Below are 20,708 nucleotides of genomic sequence, written 5' to 3'. Positions count from 1 at the left end.
CCAGAACACTAACACACTACATTAATCATGAGAGGCTGCGGCTTACCTGTCTAATGTTTCAGCTGTGCCGTACAGTTAACCTCAATTATGGCTGATTAGGAGGTGTGGAAGATGAAGGGCCTCAGCCATGCAAACGATTGGACATTAATAATGCAACGTCACATTAGATGTGTCTGTTCCACAATTCAAACAGTAATTTCTTCGCTCGCTTTTGCCATGCTGATCTTTTGTTAGTGTTAAATATCCAGGGTCAAGGATCTGTTAAACACGTTTTTTTTCCGTTTCTGCACTAAAGCTCGAAAGAAGCACAGGGCTGTGATGAAAAATGCAAATGCACACGCATATTCATTTTTCTTTGTGCTTTTCATGGAAACTATGCAAAGGTTAATAGTTTGTGAGACATTCCACGACATCGGTGACATTTACGTCCCAGGAAAATACAATTTATAAATGCATGTTAAAACCTTAGAACAGTCCTGTTACCTATTTTTCTATAAATGTTTACTTTTAAAATATAATTATTCGTTAAATCCCTGTAATGAATTAATATTTTTGTCTTGCATCAGACTTACAACAAAAAAATATGCTGCTGTAGGCAATTCAAAAGCCAACCAAAAAGATGCATTATGGGCATCGGACTATGCAAGGAATCTAACAATGGCCGACTATTTTACAATTTGATTTGGAGGAGTTTGAGTTTGAGTTTATTTCGAACATGCATGCATGCATAAAACATGATACAACACAATTTCCAGTTTCTCTATTCAACATGTTCGAAAAGGAGTAGGTAGAAACAGAGCTTATTTAATCCTAAACCTTTTCCATTTCATAGCAGTTGCTAACACTTTTGTTCCCTTCCTGTTCTCAATTTATTCCCAATACACTCCATAAGTAATAACATTAAAAATAAGTCAATACATAATAATTAGTTAAGTAAGTTATATTTCATATGGTGAGATAAATACGATTATCTACAAAATTAATGGATGGATGGAATATATTCAGAATGTTTATCATGGTTCTTCTTCTTTGGAAGTTCCTGTAAGTTTAAGAGTTTCTCGGATTGGATCATATTAGTACATTTTTTTATTTCTTTGCTTAATCCATTCCATAATTTCATTCCACATACTGATATACTAAAGGTCTTAAGTGTTGTATGTGCATACAAATTATTTGATTATCAATCTCGCAGTCAAATAATCTTACATTGACTCTGAGGGAGGGAGGCAAGTTGAGTACCCGAGGCCCCCTGTGTACAGCGGGTGTGTTGGGAAGATGTTCCGAGGTAGCATCCCGTCGGAGAAGAGCATGCCATAAGTTCTAGTAAAATTTCCCGGAAATTGGACCTGGATGTAGCCCTGACTAGCTTGCTTGGACCGTAACCCTCCCTCACTGCTCCCCTCTGGAAACAGTAATGAACCTTCCGCAAGTTCAACTACGTAAATCTTGTTACGACGTTTACTTTCCCAAGATAGTCAGGTTCGATCGTCTTCTCTGCCAGGTTCCGAGGACCTCACTAAACCATCCAATCTCTGCCGTGTTTATTTGTTTATCTATGTGCTTTAGCCTTTTTGAGCAGGAAATAAATGCAAATCCTCTTGCTAACATACATGTAGCATTCATGCTAGTAGACAAAAAAAATGTTTTGCGTTGACTGTCAACCTACTCGTTTCGGTTTCGCTTTGAGCTCTCCACAGACAAAACAAATCCTCACTACTACTGCCGCTATTGCAATAATGGAGTCTGCTTTACAGTTGTTCCTCGTTTATTTTGTTTAATTGGTACCGGATAAGACCGCGATTAACACATTTCCACAAAGTACAATTATAAATAAACCATATGAGAGTATTAAAACTGTTTACAACTTTCTAAATATGTATTTACCATTAATAGAGCCCTCTAAACATGAGAGAACACCCATATAGTCACCTTTACATTTGTTTCACCAAGGGTTGTACGGTATACGGGTATTAGTATAGTACCGCGATACTGATGAATCATATTCGGTACTATACCGCCTCTGAAAAGTACCGGTCCGGTTCCGGTACCAAAATATTGGTATCGGGACAACACTAGTTTCATCTAATACATTAGCATTGAGTGTGTTCTACTGTAGAGTACAGTATTCATTGGTGGCCTGGAGGATCCTCCAAGCGTCATTGCTATGGCCCTCAACCAGTCTCTAAAACATGGCGGCCAATATGTGGAAATAAAGTAGAACTGGGCTTCCATGTGCTGAACCACTGTTGTGTGTTGTTCTACAACAGGGGTCTCAAACTCAATTTATCTGGTGGCCACTGGATGCAGAAACTGGGTGAGGCTGGGCCGCAAGAAAAGATTTCTTAAAAAAATCTAACATGCACTTTTTAATGAATTCCCCTTCTTTGAATGGCTATCCCGCTCTAGCAACATACTTGCCAACCCTCCCGATTTTTCCGGGAGACTCCCGAATTTCAGTGCCCCTCCCGGCAATCTCCCGGAGCAACATTCTCCCGAATTTGTCCCGATTTTAACCCGGACAACAATATTAAGGGCGTGCCGTGATGGCACTGCCTTTAACGTCTTCTACAACCTGTCGTCGCGTCCGCTTTTTCACCATACAAACAGCGTGCCGGCCCAGTCACATGTTGTATGAGGTTTCTGCAGACACACGTAAGTGACTGCAAGACATACTTGGTCAACAGCCATACAGGTCACACTGAGGGTGACCGTATAAACAACTTTAACACTGTTACAAATATGCGCCACACTGTGAACCCACACCAAACAAGAATTGACAAACACATTTCGGGAGAACATCCGCACCGCACCGCAACACAACATAAACACAACAGAACAAATACCCAGAACACCTTGCAGCCCTAACTCTTCCGGGCTAGAATATACACACCAGCTACCACCAATTTCACAGATTAAGAGCATCAAAAGAGTTCATCCCCACTTTGGCCGGACAGCTGTTGATAGCTGATAGCAGTCTCAAGCTGCGTTTCCATTACCCTGAGAAATGCGCAAAACCTAAATATCGCAATATTAAACAAGTATTGGAAACACCCATATTTCCAAAAAATCTATCAAAAATCACAAAAACACTTTTGCGCTCTCATGAGGTGTTTTTTGAGTCCTTTCTGTGACGATCTGTCACTTCATTTCTGTTTGTGCTTCCTTGTTTTGTGTTTATTTCCTATCAGTGCTCTTATTTTGGTTCAATTTCGCTGTTTTCCCCTCACCTGCTGCTGATTGGCAGCCTGGCCACACCTGGTGCTAATCAGCAGGCTTCTGTTTATGCCTGCCTCGCCTGCTCCTCAGCGCTCGAGGATTGCTTATGTTGAAGAACCGTTTACATGCACGACTGCTTTGTCCTCTGTTTAAATACATTAACATCATCTTACCTGCTCATCGTTCTCCTGGTTCCTGCATCTTGGGGTCACTACAACTGCAGCCATGCGAGTTCCTCACACTTTTTGAGGTTTTTTCGCAAAAGCATGCTGGAAACACTTTTTTCGCATTTAGAGGACACGTAAACCAGGGCAGACGGGTAGTCTTGGTCTCGCTTCTGATCGCTCGGCTGGGTGCTTTCCCCACAGGCTCGGAGAGACCCAAATGCCTGGACAAGAGTCAAGAGGGAACGTAAAAAAGTTGCCTTTGAGTGATCACCCGCTGTCTTATATTGACATCACGGAGCAATGGCTGCAATATCTTCCTCAAAGTGGAGTCTCGCGGGATGAGATTTTACGTGAATTATGCCTCATGATGGAAAACACCCTTTTTTAAATTAATTTATTTATTTTTTGTCCTGTCCAGCTACTCAGGCAAATCATAATAATAATAATAATAATAGATTTTATTTGTAAAAAGCACTTTATATTGAGTAAACAATCTCAAAGAAAAATAAATAAATAAAAAGATAATAAAGAAATAAAAAATAAATAAAAACTAGAACAGCCAAATAGCTATAACTAGTATGCATATATCTAAAAAAAAGGCTTTTTTTTAAAAAAAAGAAGGGCTTTTAAGCCTTTTTTAAAAGCATCCACAGTCTGTGGTGCCCTCAGGTGGTCAGGGTGAGAGTTCCACAGACTGGGCGCGGCGGAGCAGAAAGCCTGGTCTCCCCCTGTCATATTGTTGATGCAGATGCCCATATTTGTTGTACAGATTTACTTTACAAAACAGAAGTGTGGGATACTTCTCTTGTTGCCTCATTTGTGTTTGAATTTATTAAATGGATTTATATGATTAATTGGTGAAGCCGGGCCGGAGCAGGAGGGGATAGAAAGAGGAAAACAAGGAAGACAGGGGGGGAAATTGCGGGGACAAGAGGGGGATAAGACAGAGAGACAACAACAACAACAACAGCAAACACAACAATAACAATAACAACAACAACAACAACAACAACAGTGATATCAAAGAAGCAGTAAGTGAAATAAATAATACAGAAATGACAAAGAACATTATTACACTACAAATGGAGCAATACAAATACCAATACAAATAGCACTATTGATAATGAATAATAACAATAATTACCTCTATTTTCAACAATACAATTGTTTCAAATGCAACAATACATGTATGTAATGATAACTTCAAATACAAAAGAAAGCAGATACATGGAGGGAAAGAAGGAGAAGCGAACTGTATTAACCTTGTAGATTGTTATAGTAACAATGGGTTAAGCTTTGTCAGTGTGCCGTGTGTTGCCCAGTTTCCCCTAGGGCAACAGCGTTAATATATGTTTGATGAAACAGGATTATATGCGTGAGTGTATGTATGTATATGTACTTGTATATGTACGGTATGTGTATATGTATGTTTGTACAGTGAATGTGCATGTGAATGTACAAACTTTGAGCGCGTAGGAATGTACTGTGTATGTGGGAGTGCAGGTACCTATGTGTGCGCGTATGTATGTATGAATATTTGTGCAAAACACCTTTTAATGGAAACACCTACAACTTTATCAACATTTTAGAAATATCGCTTTTATTTAGCGAAAAACTGCTATAGAAACGCAGCTATAGTTAGCCTGATATCCGATGCTATATGCAGCTGTTGTCAATCGGCATCGCTATATGGAGATGTGTTTTTGATGAGTTGAAAATGAACTCTACCAAAAAGTTGGTCAATTTGAGATTGTCGCGGTGAAGATTGAGCAGTGCCAGAATTAGTGCTCTGTTGTGGTTTAGTAGTGTTCACCCTTAACCCAGAAATGTAAGTCCTGCTTGGTGAATATTTAACATAATAATAATAGAAAATAAGACAAATAATGCACTATAATACAAAACCCAAAACCGGTGAAGTTGGCACGTTGTGTAAATCGTAAATAAAAACAGCATACAAGGTTTTGCAAATCATTTTCAACTTATATTCAGTTGAATAGACTGCAAAGACAAGATATTTAATGTTCAAACTGAGGAATTAAATTTTTTTGTGCAAATAATCATTAACTTAAAATTTAATGGCAGCAACACATTGCAAAAAAGTTGGCACAGGGGCATTTTTACCACTGTGTTACATGGCCTTTCCTTTTAACAACATAACATGTGGTGATATCCTTTACACACTAATGTCAGTTTTTGATGCAGTACCGCCTGAGGGATCGAAGGTAGTGCAGTGATTTCTCCAGATTCTCTGAACCTTTTGATGATATTACGAACCGTAGATGGTGAAATCCCTAAATTCCTTGCAATAGCTCGTTGAGACATGTTATCCTTAAACTGTTCGACAATTTTCTCACGCATTTGTTCAAAAAGTGGTGACCCTCGCCCCATCCTTGTTTGCGAATGACTGAGCATTTCATGGAAGCTGCTTTTATACCCAATCATGGCACCCACTTGTTCCGAATTAGCCTGTTCACCTGTGGGATGTTCCAAATAAGTGTTTGATGAGCATTTCTCAACTTTCTCAGTCTTTGTTGCCACTTGTGCCAGCTTTTTTGAAACATGTTGCAGGCATCAAATTCCAAATGAGCTAATATTTGCAAAAAATAACACAATTTTCCAGTTCCAACGTTAAGTATCTTGTCTTTGCAGTCTACTCAATTGAATATAGGTTGAAAAGGATTAGCAAATCATTGTATTCTGTTTTTATTTACGATTTACACAATGTGCCAATTTCACTGGTTTTGGGTTTTGTACATATAATAGCCTTTAAAGATATGTTCACTCTTAATTTAAGCCAAAAGTATGTACAATATTATGTGAAAACCAAAGAAAAGTCTGTGATGTGTAGTTAGTTGACCATTCAATATAATTAAGCAGAAGAAGATGCCACGCACATGTGCATACAACACACAGAAATGCACAAACAGGTTCAATGTTGTGCCAAAGCGAGGTAAAGACTTCACGCTCTACCAACCCCCTTCTTGGTAATTGCCCCATTATATGTTGGTGGCAGATGAAGCCATTACAGATGTTTTATGATGGGGCCATTTTCATTTTGTTTTCTCAGTGAGGGACAGATTTATGGCACGAGGCAGTCCTCCATTCAGGGGTAAAAATCCCCTCACTGCATTCTCTAATACACACACACACACACACACACACACACACACACACACACACACACACACACACACACACACACACACACACACACACACACACACACACACACACACACACACACACACACACACACACACACAAATGCTACGTTTTATTGCTTTAGATTATGATTGTCTTAATTGTGAGTTTAATCTGCTCTTCTCTCCGACTAGGATGTTTGGCAGCAGCTTCCGAGGTGGACTAATGGGTCCTTCTAAGTGTGTGGGAAAAGGGAGGATGCTTGTTGGGGGAAGACCTCATCACGCCGTATCTGGCCAGGCAAAGATTACAACATAGTTTGACATTTTCTCACCAAATGTTTCCCTACTGAAGAAAATCATCATTAAGTGCAAGGCAAGAAGCATTTAAACTTTTCAGTATTAGTTTGCGTGAAGTACTGAAGACTGGTTTCATTCCAAAGGCTCCCTACAGTTCTCATTTGGAAATCACATAATTAGTTTAGGGTCAGGCCCGCGGCATGAGTTTGCTCAGTATAAAAATGAGCCGACATTTTTGAATGAAAGAAACTGCTGTTCTAAATGTGTCCACTAGATGTCGCAACAGCAATTTTTTGTATCTTTGTAGATGATGCTACATACGTTACCGAATACATATTAAACTTCTACTATTTGTTTTTAAATGTCTAAACAACCTCGCTCCAACATATCTCTCTGACCTCCTTCAGCCTTACTGCCCACCCCCGATACTTAAGATCAGCCGATCAGCTGCTATTGACGGTCCCTGACACAAGGCTGAAGCTTAGAGGTGACAGAGCTTTCGCCGCTGCTGCTCCCAAGCTCTGGAACGGCATACCTTTGAGTGTTAGACAGGCCTCCTCTCTTCCTGTTTTTAAATCGCTCTTAAAAAACATACTTTTATTCCATGGCTTTTAACACTGAGTGATCTCCATCCTGCAATGGCGTCCCACAATGCACCTGCTGTGAACCTGTTTTTATGTTTTATTTTTTTTATTTTTATCGTGCTCTGTTTGTGTTGTGGTGTGCTTGCTCGTTTCTCTTGTGTTATCTTTTAACCTGCCCGTTGTACAGCATTTTGGCTACCCCTGTGGTAATTTTTAAATGTGCTTTATAAATAAAGTTGATTTGATTTGATTTGATATGTTAAAAAAAACAAAAAAACAAATTTTTTCCAAGCCAAGGAAAATGAGCAAACTGTAACGACCTGGTCGCATCGTGGTGCGAGGTTGTTCTCCCAGGAATGCAGACGGCTTCGGACACAGCGTGCAGGTAGGAAAATTATTTATTTAAGCAAATAAATCCGACAGAAAAAACAAAAACGTGCTCATAGCACGGAAGACAAAAAACAAAGGGACTAGCGTGGGAGCTAGCAAGCAAAATAGCATAGCATGAAAACTAGCAGGAATCAAAGTAGTCGTTAGCTGTTGCGTAAAAGCAAATTAGCAAGCCAGGCCGAGTGAGGCCCGGGCAAAGACTAAATAGCCCTCTGATTAGCGCTCGGGCAACAGGTGCGCGTCCCGAACGCTAACCAGAGGCAGGTGAACACAATCTGCCGTCATGGCAACAGAAACAAACACAAGGTGCTGAAAACACACGTGACACTAAAAAGTAAACAAACTGTGATCCGAGCAGCGGATCCAAACAGTACCCCCCCTAAAAGGACAGATTCCAGATGTCCCTTGAAAACAAAAAAACAACTGGAACCCAAAAAAAACAAGCAATAGTTCACGAGTCAAGGGCGGGCGGAGGGAGGACTTGGTGGTGGGTCGCCAGGCCACGTGTCCCCGAATCCACTGGGGAAGGGTCAGGTGGCAGCGGAGAATGGAACGCCGCCGCCGCTGGCGAGGCGGGCGACCACGGAAAGGCCACATTCGTGGCCGCCGAGAAGGTGGGCGTGAGTGGCGCTAAAACTTCAGCAGCCTCTGAGTCCTGCAACAAAGTCTTGGGTGTCGCTGCTGTTTGCGCCACTGGCGTCCCTTCACTGACCTCGAGGGCTGCATGCGGGGACCTGCTTTCCGCTTGCGCAGCCGGACCACTCGAAGTCGCAGAGACGACGATAAGGGCGAGGAAGGTGGTGGCGCCCTGGAAAGGCCCACCGGAGACGAGGAGAGAGCAGATGTCGCCGTGGCAGCAAGAAGAGTCGCCGTCGCCGTGGAAGCAGGAGGCGGCGTCGTCGTCCTTGCTGTGGCAGCCGGAGCAGGAGGTGGCGTCGTCGTCGCTGTCGTGGCAGCCGTAGTCGCTGTCGTGGCAGCCGGAGTCGCTGTCGCGGCAGCCGGAGTCGCTGTCGTGGCAGCAGGAGTCGCTGTCGTGGCAGCAGGAGTCACTGTCGTGGCAGCAGGAGTCGCTGTCGTGGCAGCAGGAGTCGCTGTCGTGGCAGCAGGAGTCGCTGTCGTGGCAGCAGGAGTCGCTGTCGTGGCAGCAGGAGTCGCTGTCGTGGCAGTCGGTGCTGGCGCGTGAACCAGACTTGGAGTTGGTGCTAGCCTTAGCCTTGGCGCTAGCTTAGGTGCAGGTGGCCTAGCTGGCGGTTGCGGCTTAGCAGGCCGAAAAACCGGTGGTGGCGGCCGGGCAGGTGGTTGTGGTTTAGCACGCAGACGGACTGGTGGCGGTGGCCGAGCAGGAGGTTGCGGCTTAGCCCGCCGAATGACTGTTGGCGGTGGCCGAGCAGGAGGTTGCGGCTTAGCACGCCGAAAAACTGGTGGCGGTGGCCGGGCAGGAGGTTGTGGCTTGGCTGAGCGTAGTTGTGCCATCCCACTAGCACAGCTCCCAGTACTAGCCCCCCCCTCAAAAAGCGGATACCAGACGCGCTCCTTGTGGTTTGGAACCGTCTTCAAGGGTGGGTGGAGGGAGGTCAGGAGGGGGGTATACTCCTCCCCTTTAAAATGTCCAAAATGTCCATTCTCACACCCCACTTGAGATTGGGTGGAAACACAGGGAAAAAAATTCTGCGCAGTGGGCGGAGCAATAGTCACTGGGGGTGGAGATTGAGTCCTGGAGGACATTGACAAACCTGGTGAGCGGGTTTGTAAAAAAATGTCCTGATAATGTTTTATTTTAGAATTAAAGTCTTTAGGAGGTTGCTGACAGAAAGAGTTAGAAGAATTAAAAAAAAAATCTTCGTCTCTGACGTCATCCACAGTGGGCGGGATGACGTCATCCACAGTGGGCGGGATGACGTCATCCGTGCGGGTCTCCAGCTGACTGACAGCCCAATCGGTGAAATGTTTGGCGAAATGGTCAATTGGGTTGCCAAACATCTGAGGAGGGGAAGCTTGGGCTGCATGTAGCTTGCTGTGTACCGGTGAAGGAGTTTGAGGGAGTGGCGCGTCTTGGCAGCAAAGTGAAGACCTTTTGGGCGGCTTCCGTCTTCGCTGACGCGTCCGGTGGTGCGGGGGTGTGGCGATGTCCTCGGGCCATACAGAGTTGAATGGGACCAACCTTCCGTTAGGACCCCAGATCAGGTCCTGGCGCTCCGCGGGGGAATAGCGAAGCGTCTCCGCCTCCATCGCTCGCAACACCATCCACGCATCTTCGTCCATCTCCTCCATCGTGCTTGCTGCGGGAGAACCTTTTCTTGCTGGTTTGCTACCGTAACGACCTGGTCGCATCGTGGTGCGAGGTTGTTCTCCCAGGAATGCAGACGGCTTCGGACACAGCGTGCAGGTAGGAAAATGATTTATTTAAGCAAATAAATCCGACAGAAAAAACAAAAACGTGCTCATAGCACGGAAGACAAAAAACAAAGGGACTAGCGCGGGAGCTAGGAGGCAAAATAGCATAGCATGAAAACTATCAGGGATCAAAGTAGTCGTTAACTGTTGCGTAAAAGCAAATTAGCAAGCCAGGCCGAGTGAGGCCCGGGCAAAGACTAAATAGCCCTCTAATTAGCGCTCGGGCAACAGGTGCGCGTCCCGAACGCTAACCAGAGGCAGGTGAACACAATCTGCCGTCATGGCAACAGAAACAAACACAAGGTGCTGAAAACACATGTGACACTAAAAAGTAAACAAACTGAGATCCGAGCAGCGGATCCTAACACAAACTACATAAAAACCATCCTGTAATTTTTTTATCTTGATAGATTGAAAATTAACACCAATGAGTTGACTGATGAACATTATCACTTAATTTATTCAGAAAGTATAAATAACGACAAATAAAGATAGAACACTATTAACCGCAACATGTAAGTGTAAAAAAACCCCAACAACATTATGATTTGTACATCTTCAGAATGTGCTCGTTCTATTTTCTAAACAAAGAAAACAATCTGAAGTTGTCTTTATTTTGAAGTTATCGTGCCGTGATTTTACCAGTCCTGCCCATTTGTAGAGTAGATTTTTCTCTATGTGGCCCCCGATCTAAAATGAGTTTAGAAGAAAAATATTGGTCATAAATAAGTGCACATACTGTCAGTCCATTAAAGAGCAGCCTTTACAACTCAAGTGAACAACACTGACATTGTGGCGGAGATCTCAAAGCGTCCATAGACGCCATTTATTTTACGATGGCCACAAAAAGAGACTCTCGGAAACTAGGGGAAGTTCTCCGTCGTGGCGTTTCTCGGTGCAAGCTGTGGAAAGTTGTCAGGTACGAGTCTTTAACAGACAAGGTCAGCGTAGGAACACTTGTTATTAATCATTTACAAGAGTCACACAAAGAGAGCCGGAGAGAGCCCGTAGGGTTTGTGCCTTGAATGGCGTTACACAAACAGGCCACTGTGACACTTGCAGCACCTTGCTGCTATCAACGCTGATTGATTTTCTCATTGTGACACTCGCTTTATTGAATCAGGCCTCCCTTTTGATTGCAATATTCACAAAATCAAGTTTGTGTCAGTTCTCTGAACGTACATTCACTGACTCCAGGGTGAGGAATGGTATGAGCTTTGACCAGGACCCTCATTCGTTCCTGCTATTTCTGTCTCCTACACCTTGTAGTTCTGCCACAAAAAAAAAAAAAAAAAAAAATCTGTTTGCTGTAGTCTGACCTCTTTGTGAACTGCGGTAAAGTGAAAGGCACTTTCAGCTGGGGTGTGTGTCGGGGGGGGGGGAATCGGATGGCAGTAACCATATGCCCTTCAACTGATACAAAGGTAGGAAAGGGGGGAGTGCGAGCGTTGGGTGGGGTGGTTTGAGAGCGGGGCTTTACATGCTAGGGTGAAAAGGAAAGTGCCATGCCGCATCTTTTTGTGTTTGTAAAGTGGTGGCGGTTAAGGGTCGGGGGGTTTGGGGGCAGAAGAAAAAGGGGGGAGGTTTGCTGGATGTTGTGGAAAAACCTCCAGCTGACTTGACTGTTGGGATGGAAGCCTCTCATGGATGAGTGCAACGGGTAAACATCGTCCCTTTTCTCTGTCTGACCCTTTCTGTGTCCTGTTTCAGTGTTCGCTGATTAGACCGGGAGTCCTCAAGCTACGGCCCGCCCACTTTCACAATCTGGCCTGCGGGACGTCCCAAGAAATAAAAGTATGATAAAAATAATAAAAAACCAATATATATATATATATACACACACATACACACACACACACACACACACACACACACACACACACACACACACACACACACACACACACACACACACACACACACACACACACACACACACACACACACACACACACACACACACACACACACACACTTTTATGTATGTATGTATATATATATAAATATATATATATATATACTGTATATATATATAGTACAAGCTAAACGTTTGGACACACCTTCTCATTTCAATGCGTTTTATTTATTTTCATGACTATTTACATTGTAGATTGTCACTGAAGGCATCAAAACTATGACACCCTTTCAGGTGAGTGATCAGAGCAAAGGTTGGCTATTTCGAAGAAACCAGAATATAAAACATGTTTTTAGTTCTTTCACCTTTTTTGTTAAGTAAATAACTCCACGTGTGTTCATTCATAAATAATAATAATAATAATGGATTACATTTATATAGCGCTTTTCTAGACTCTCAAAGCGCTTCACAGAGAAGTGAGAACCCATCATTCATTCACACCTGGTGGTGGTAAGCTACTTTCATAGCCACAGCTGCCCTGGGGTAAACTGACGGAAGCGTGGCTGCCAGTTTGCGCCTACGGTCCCTCCGACCACCACCCATCATTCATCATTCATTCACCAGTGTGAGTGGAAACCCTCAGGTTTCTGGCACGGCTGCTCTACCCACTACGCACATGCCGGCCCCAAATAGTTTCGATGCCTTCATTGACAATCTAACTTTTGGCCTGTACTATGTATATATATATATATATATATATATATATATATATATATATATATATATATATATATATATATATATATATATATATATATATATATATATATATGCAGCTGAGATAGGTTCCAGCACCCCCCGCGACCCCAAATGGGACAAGCGGTAGAAAATGGATGGATGTATATGTATATATATATATATACGTTAGGTCATGATGAAAAAACACAGAGGCTATATTATCCCTACAAGCCTGTTTCGCATATATAGATATTTTATATATATAATAAAATTGTATTATATATATATATATATATATATATATATATATATATATATATATATATATATATATATATATATGTATATATATATATATATATATATATATATATATATATATATATATATATATATATATATATATATATATATATATATATATACATATATATGTATACATACATATATATATATATATATATATATATTTTTTTTTTTTATTTTTTTATTTTTTATTTTATTTTATTATTTTTTTTATTTTATTTGTATAATACAATTGTATTATATATATATATGTGTATATATATATATATATATATATATATATATATATATATATATATATATATATATATATATATATATATATATATATATATATATATATATATATATATATATATATATATATATATATATATATATATATATATATATATATATATTTTCTTCATATATATAAAATCAGGGGAACCTGCGAAACAGGCTTGTAGGGATGATATAGCCTCTGTGTTTTTTCCTGACCTAACGTATATTCCGCTCTACCCCGGTATTGAGCACTGTATAATGGATAAACCACAGAAACCTTGACTATATATATGTATATATACATGCATATATACAGTATATATACATGCATATATATATATATATATATATATATATATATATATATATATATATATATATATATATATATATATATATATATATATATATATATATATATATATATTTATATACAGTATATAGTTCGGCCCAATTTTTTTAACACGATATGGCCCCGAAGTCAAAAAGTATGGGGACCCGTGGACTAGACTATTATCTGTCTGGCTTGAGCTTCTTTTATCTTGACCACAAACCCATCCTCCGTAAGAAAAGCCCATGACAGCACATTTGGAATCCAACACGATTTTGTTTCAAAAACTGCCACTGTCTTACACTGATGCTTTATTTGTTTTAAATAGGCCCCATTCATCAGCAACTGAAAACAAATGTGCTTCTTACTTAAAGATGTTTTTATTTATTTTCTTAGTGAAAATGTTTCCATTGATTTTCTAGACGGTTATACTAAAAGCAGATTTGTTTACAGGTGCATTTCAATAGATTAGAATACTTTGAAGACTTATGCCAGTAGTTCAATTAAAACAAGTAAAACTCTTATACAGTAGTACCTCGTCTTACGAGCTTAGTTGGCTCTGTGACGGAACTTTCAATCAAAACACTTACCACGTATCTCAAATCAACGTCTCCCATTGAAATTAATTCATGTCTATGATGAATTTTAAAAAGAAAAACAAACCCTTAGATGAGAAATATAAAAACAATACAATAGAATGTACTACAAACAACTATCGTAGTTTTAGGAAGTAATGTAATAATAATGTGTAATTTACCTTAGAGAGTGGACACATAAAGCATCTCCTTGCAGCTGCTTCTCCATCAAACATATAATCAACAGCTTCTACATGTTTTTATGAATAAATGTTCACCGTTTATATATTATTTTAAAATGTTGGGCTAACGTTATCGACTCATTCTGCTTCAGTATGGTGCAGACTAGCAGTGATATGCTCAAATTGCTTCGTCAAGTCATGTTTTTGATCATTTCTTTCATAAATTCAATGAATATCATCCACTTCAAACTGCCAGAGTCTTTGCATTTTTCTACTGATTGGTCAGAACCGTATTGGACATTAGACATGGAGGACTTAAATGTTTCTTTGTGCATGAAACAGGTTGAGGTACTGTATATCACAGTGGCGGGCCATGCGTTTCCCAGCTAGTGATGTCCGACTACAATGATTACCTCTCAAAATACCATCATTTATGTCCCTACATGACCATTGCTGGAGAAATACTATACAGAAACACATTTACTGGGCATTGTACCACATTAAAAGTGTACAAAACGGTTTATTTTATGGCACATTTAAAAATCAATAAACCCGCATCAGCAATTAAAACATATCTTATGTGGTACTGTCAAAATTAAAACTGCAAAAAACATATTAAAAGTAAAACAAAATTAAGAAATACAACATTTTAACTCACAATTTGTAGAACCCATTCGTCGCCGTGTAAGCCAGTGGTGCCGCTTGTTGTGTGGCGGGCATTTCCCCATTTCATCGCCAGGACAGCTGAGCTAGCTTCCGGGGTTGGCCGACATCGTCTAACAGGATGTATAGTTTCTCTTTAAATATCCTTTTTGAAAATGGCTTTGCAAATATATGTGTTGTCTTGTCTAATCATAAAAGATGCAGACGAGGCTTGTTAAAGTTTACTCCACAGCGTGCTCATCGATAACATCCAGCTGCCGGCATGTCTACATTCAACAACCTAAACGGGGCGACTGCGCATGGTCTACTGTGGCATGATGGGTAATGGTGTTCTTATGTTACCTATCTCTTAACATCACAATATATATCTGCCTTAGGCCAGTTAGAAGGTCTTACTGACAACAACTTGTGATGTGATTGGCTATTGCAACTGTCTGTCAAATGTTTGTGTCCCTTCACTTTCATTGCACGGACGCCCGCATTGTTGATTCTGAAAGCCTCGGGCAGATTTTGTACAGCATGGCAACATAAGCTAGCTGAATTCTGATTGGATAAAAACTCTATAACCTAGAAACAACAGCGCTGGAAGGAGCATAATATGACATGAAGAGACAATGAATACATTTAGATATTTAGGGAAAGTAAATACAAAAATACTTTTATCTTTAATTATGACCAGGATTTCTGGTTATGTTAGGCCAGCAGAGAAGGCCTTGCTGGCCCTGACGGCCCACCACTGGTATATCTCCAACAGATTCAGATTCGAACACAGATCCCAATGTGCGCTGAGGCAACAATGCCAAATACTGCAACGTGCTTCCCACCTTAGAAGTAGTGGCTTTAATTTTTTTCCTCCTCCAGTTCTCTATTTGATTTAGCCGTATGCCCTGTTATTCATCACTATAGTCAGGCACTTACAGCAAGCAATCATTGACAATAAATGTGTGTTTTTGTGGATATGGAAGGAAGTCTACTCGAAGTAAAATACACGGTGAGAACGTGCAAACTCTACACAGAGATGTTGCAGCAGAGATTCAAAGTCGGATTGCCACACTGTGAAGCAGACCACTATCCTACAGTGCTGCATCAAATTTAGAGCATATGGCACAACAGACACATAACTGTTCCGTGCCATCCCAGAGCCAGACTTTAGTCCTCCCAGCACAAAATATCACATGAACAAACGTGATGTAACAACATTGAAGAAGAAGGAACATAACAACCACCATAACTGTAAGAACAGGCAAGTAGAGGACATATGAGAGTAAGGAATTATGGTGGTCTTGGGACATTTTTGAAATCCCAAACTGAAAAATCACAGTGACTACACGAACACGACTATATTATCTACTGAGTGAGTTAGAGGTGAGTACGTTCTCAAAAAAATAGTTTTTTTTTAGCTTCTTCATTGCCAAGCGTCAAAGAGTTTTGACATGGGGTCATTATTTACCACCAAGTTGTGGGCCCTGACCCGTTTTGGAGCTAATTGTCAGAACAAGTTGACTCTTAACATACTTCAGACCACATGAAAATATTGTGAGACAGAAAATAATCGAGCGTTTGTCATTTATGGTTGGAAGGAGGAAAATCGAGACAAAAGCAGCCCGACTGTCTTCGGAAGAGCATCTGTGGCCAATGCCATTGACTCTCCGCTGCGACCCCTGATGGGAAAACACTGAAAGACACCCAATGGTTCCATATTTTCCTCGTCGCAATTTAAAATCCTTGTGGATTTAATGGTGGAAAAGTTATGCGGTTCAGCTGTTGTTCAGATGCTTATTTCCAAATAAATCCACTTGAGGAGAACAGTTTCCAACATCTAAGCCATCTGGTGATTTAAGGAAAGTGGTTTGTACATCTTGCAATATTTCCAACAATGAATCCAGTGTATTGTTTGCAGTGTCTGTACTTTTTTACTATTAAAACAAAAAAAGTTGCAGTCGGTTTCAATCCACAATTTTACAACTTGTCACTACTAATATTCTATTTGTTTAGTGACACACTCAAGAGATGTTTGACTTCAATTCTTGCCTCTGTTTTACATTGTGTTAATGCAGACCGCATTCTTTTTGTTTTTTTGAGTCAGATAAATCTGTGTTCATAGATTTTATCTGTGATACTGGGGTGCGTAATTGGTCTAAGGTGTACCTTAACATATGCAACGTTAATTTTGATTTTATGATTTATTATGTGTCTCTTTCATCACCTTGAAGAGAGCATATTCTTGACTTTCACACATATTTAGCTGATCAACTGCTTTAATACTCCACACTATAGTGTGTAACCTTAGTGTGTGATCAGAGGAGATTTAGGGAGCCACCATGTTTGGAAGACACACCGGAAGAATGTTTGTTGGACACGTAACATTAATCCACTCCTCTTGGTGTTCTTTAAAGAGGAGCAGCAGCTATGACAGGGTAAATGTTTCCAGAAATGTCACATTTCCACAAACTCTAAAAAGCCTTTTGCGGGCGCTTGTTCTTTCATGTTTTGATGTGCGTTAGAGATCCAATGATAAATAGACGACGGTGGAGGATGGGGGACGGGGGGTGGGATCCGCAGGGGCCCGTTGATGGAACAAACTCCACCACGCAGACCACTTTGCCAATGAATCCAGATGCTTTCACAAATAACATACTTATTTTTCGTCCTCAGGGGGGTTTGAAGTGCAACTCTGAATTAAGGTCTGTTCAGACATCTAAGATTGCAAGGTTATAGCCCTGAATCTGATTAATCCTGGGCAAAAGTATTGTATCCGCTCCCATTTGCTTCTGCACTTTTTGGCCCTGGAAACGCACATCCACCCTTAGACAGATATTGAACAGATGTTTTGGAGCTGCTGTGAACTATTAAACTTGTGAGATGTGGCTCATCGTCGTCACATCAGATCAGAGCACATCTGGACAGAGCAGGTACATTTACCAGCACATTTCCTCTTTAACACAACACACACCTCCTGTGAAATGAATCCTAAAACTCTGTTTCTGGCACGGAACTTGTATATGAAAGTATTTCCCACTTGAAACAGATTCAAAATAGTTATTATTTTGGCAGTTTGTTCACAGAACCAGAAAGTTCTGGAACCTCAAAACACAGCATTACATGACTAATTCTGTGTGTTTTGCTTCTTCCTTGCATTTTTTGCAACACTTTTTTTTCTGAAAGAAGAGCAATGGAAGGAGAGGAAGAATCAATTGAGAATAAAACAAAAATATTCACCAGAAAAAAAGCGGTCACCACTATGTAAGCACTTTTGACCTAAATGTCCAGCGTTACTGAGCACCTGGCATTACTACTAGGGCTGTCAAAAGACACCATTTTTTAATCAGAATAACCACAGTTGTGCTTTAGATTAGTTTATATGTTTAATATATAAAAAAATGGTGTTTCATTTTGTATGAACAGAGAAACTCAAGAACAAAGGGAACATATATGCACTTAACATGTTTAAAAAGCACCGTTGACATTGTTTTTTCAAACAAAGACATTTATATATATTAAAATAGTAGTGCATAATACTTTAAAGTACCAGTATAACTGAAAAAACTGAAAAAAAAGTTGCCCCTGTATTAAAGCATTTATCATATATATATATATATATATATATATATATATATATATATATATATATATATATATATATATATATATATCTAATATATATATATATATATATATATATATATATATATATATATATATATATATATATATATATATATATATATATATATATACATATATAATATATATATATATATATATATATATATATATATATATATATATATATATATATATATATTAGAGATGTCCGATAATATCGGTCTGCCGATATTATCGGCCGATAAATGCGTATATGTAATATCGGAAATTATCAGTATCGTTTTTTTTATTATCAGTATCGTTTTTTTTTATATATATATATATTTAAAAAAAAAAAAAAAATTAAATCCACATAAAAAACACAAGATACACTTACAATTAGTGCACCAACCCAAAAAACCTCCCTCCCCCATTTACACTCATTCACACTCATTCACACAAAAGGGTTGTTTCTTTCTGTTATTAAAGGCCTACTGAAATGATTTTTTTTAATTTAAACGGGAATAGCAGATCCATTCTATGTGTCATACTTGATCATTTCGCGATATTGCCATATTTTTGCTGAAAGGATTTAGTAGAGAAAATCGACGATAAAGTTCGCAACTTTTGCTCGCTGATAAAAAAAAAGCCTTGCCTGTACCGGAAGTAGCGTGACGTCACAGGAGCTAGTATTCCTCACAATTCCCCATTGTTTACAATGGAGCGAGAGAGATTCGGACCGAGAAAGTGATGATTACCCCATTAATTTGAGCGAGGATGAAAGATTCGTAGATGAGGAACGTTACAGTGAAGGACTTGAGAGACAGTGATGGACGTATCTTTTTTCGCTCTGACCGTAACTTAGGTACAAGCTGGCTCATTGGATTCCACACTCTCCTTTTTTTTATTGTGGATCATGGATTTGTATTCTAAACCACCTCGGATACTATATCCTCTTGAAAATGAGAGTCGAGAACGCGAAATGGACATTCAGTGCCTTTTATCTCCACGACAATACATCGGCGAAATGCTTTAGCTACGAGCTAACGTGATAGCATCGTGCTTTAACTGCATATAGAAACAAAAAATAAACCCCTGACTGGAAGGATAGATATAAAATCAACAATACTATTAAACCGTGGACATGTAAATACACGGTTAATGCTTTCCAGGCTGGCGAAGGTTAACAATGCTGTGCTAATGACGCCATTGAAGCTAACCTAGCAACTTAGCAACGGGACCTCACAGAGCTGTGCTAAAAACATTAGCTCTCCACCTACGCCAGCCAGCCCTCATCTACTCATCAACACCCGTGCTCACCTGCGTTCCAGCGATCGGCAGAAGGACGAAGGACTTCACCCGATGCGTTTGGCGGCCCGGAGACGTAGGAAGTCAAGGTGAGGTCGGCGGCTAGCGCGGCTAGTGCTCCAACAAAGTCCTCCTGGTTGTGTTGCTGTAGTCCGCTGCTAATACACCGATCCCACCTACAACTGTCTTCTTTGCAGCCTTCATTGTTCATTAAACAAATTGCAAAATATGTCCAGAATACTGTGGAATTATGAAATGAAAACAGAGCTTTTTGTATAGGATTCTACGGGTACCATAACTCCCGTTACTCTGACTTCGTCACGCGCATACGTCAATATACCGCGACGTTTCAGACGGATATTTCCCGGGAAGTTTTAAATGTCACTTTATAAGTTAACCCGGCCGTATTGGCATGTGTTGCAATGTTAAGATTTCATCATTGATATATAAACTATCAGACTGCGTGGTCGGTAGTAGTGGGTTTCAGTAGGCCTTTAATATTCTGGTTCCTACATTATATATCAATATATATCAATACAGTCTGCAAGGGATACAGTCCGTAAGCACACATGATTGTGCGTGCTGCTGGTCCACTAATAATACTAACCTTTAACAGTTAATTTTACAAATTTTCATTAATTACTAGTTTCTATGTAACTGTTTTTATATTTTTTTACTTTCTTTTTTATTCAAGAAAATGTTTTTAATTT

Source organism: Entelurus aequoreus, linkage group LG11 (genome assembly GCF_033978785.1).
Source record: "Entelurus aequoreus isolate RoL-2023_Sb linkage group LG11, RoL_Eaeq_v1.1, whole genome shotgun sequence".
Taxonomy (NCBI): Eukaryota; Metazoa; Chordata; class Actinopteri; order Syngnathiformes; family Syngnathidae; genus Entelurus; species Entelurus aequoreus.
This window is presented reverse-complemented; position numbering follows the sequence as displayed.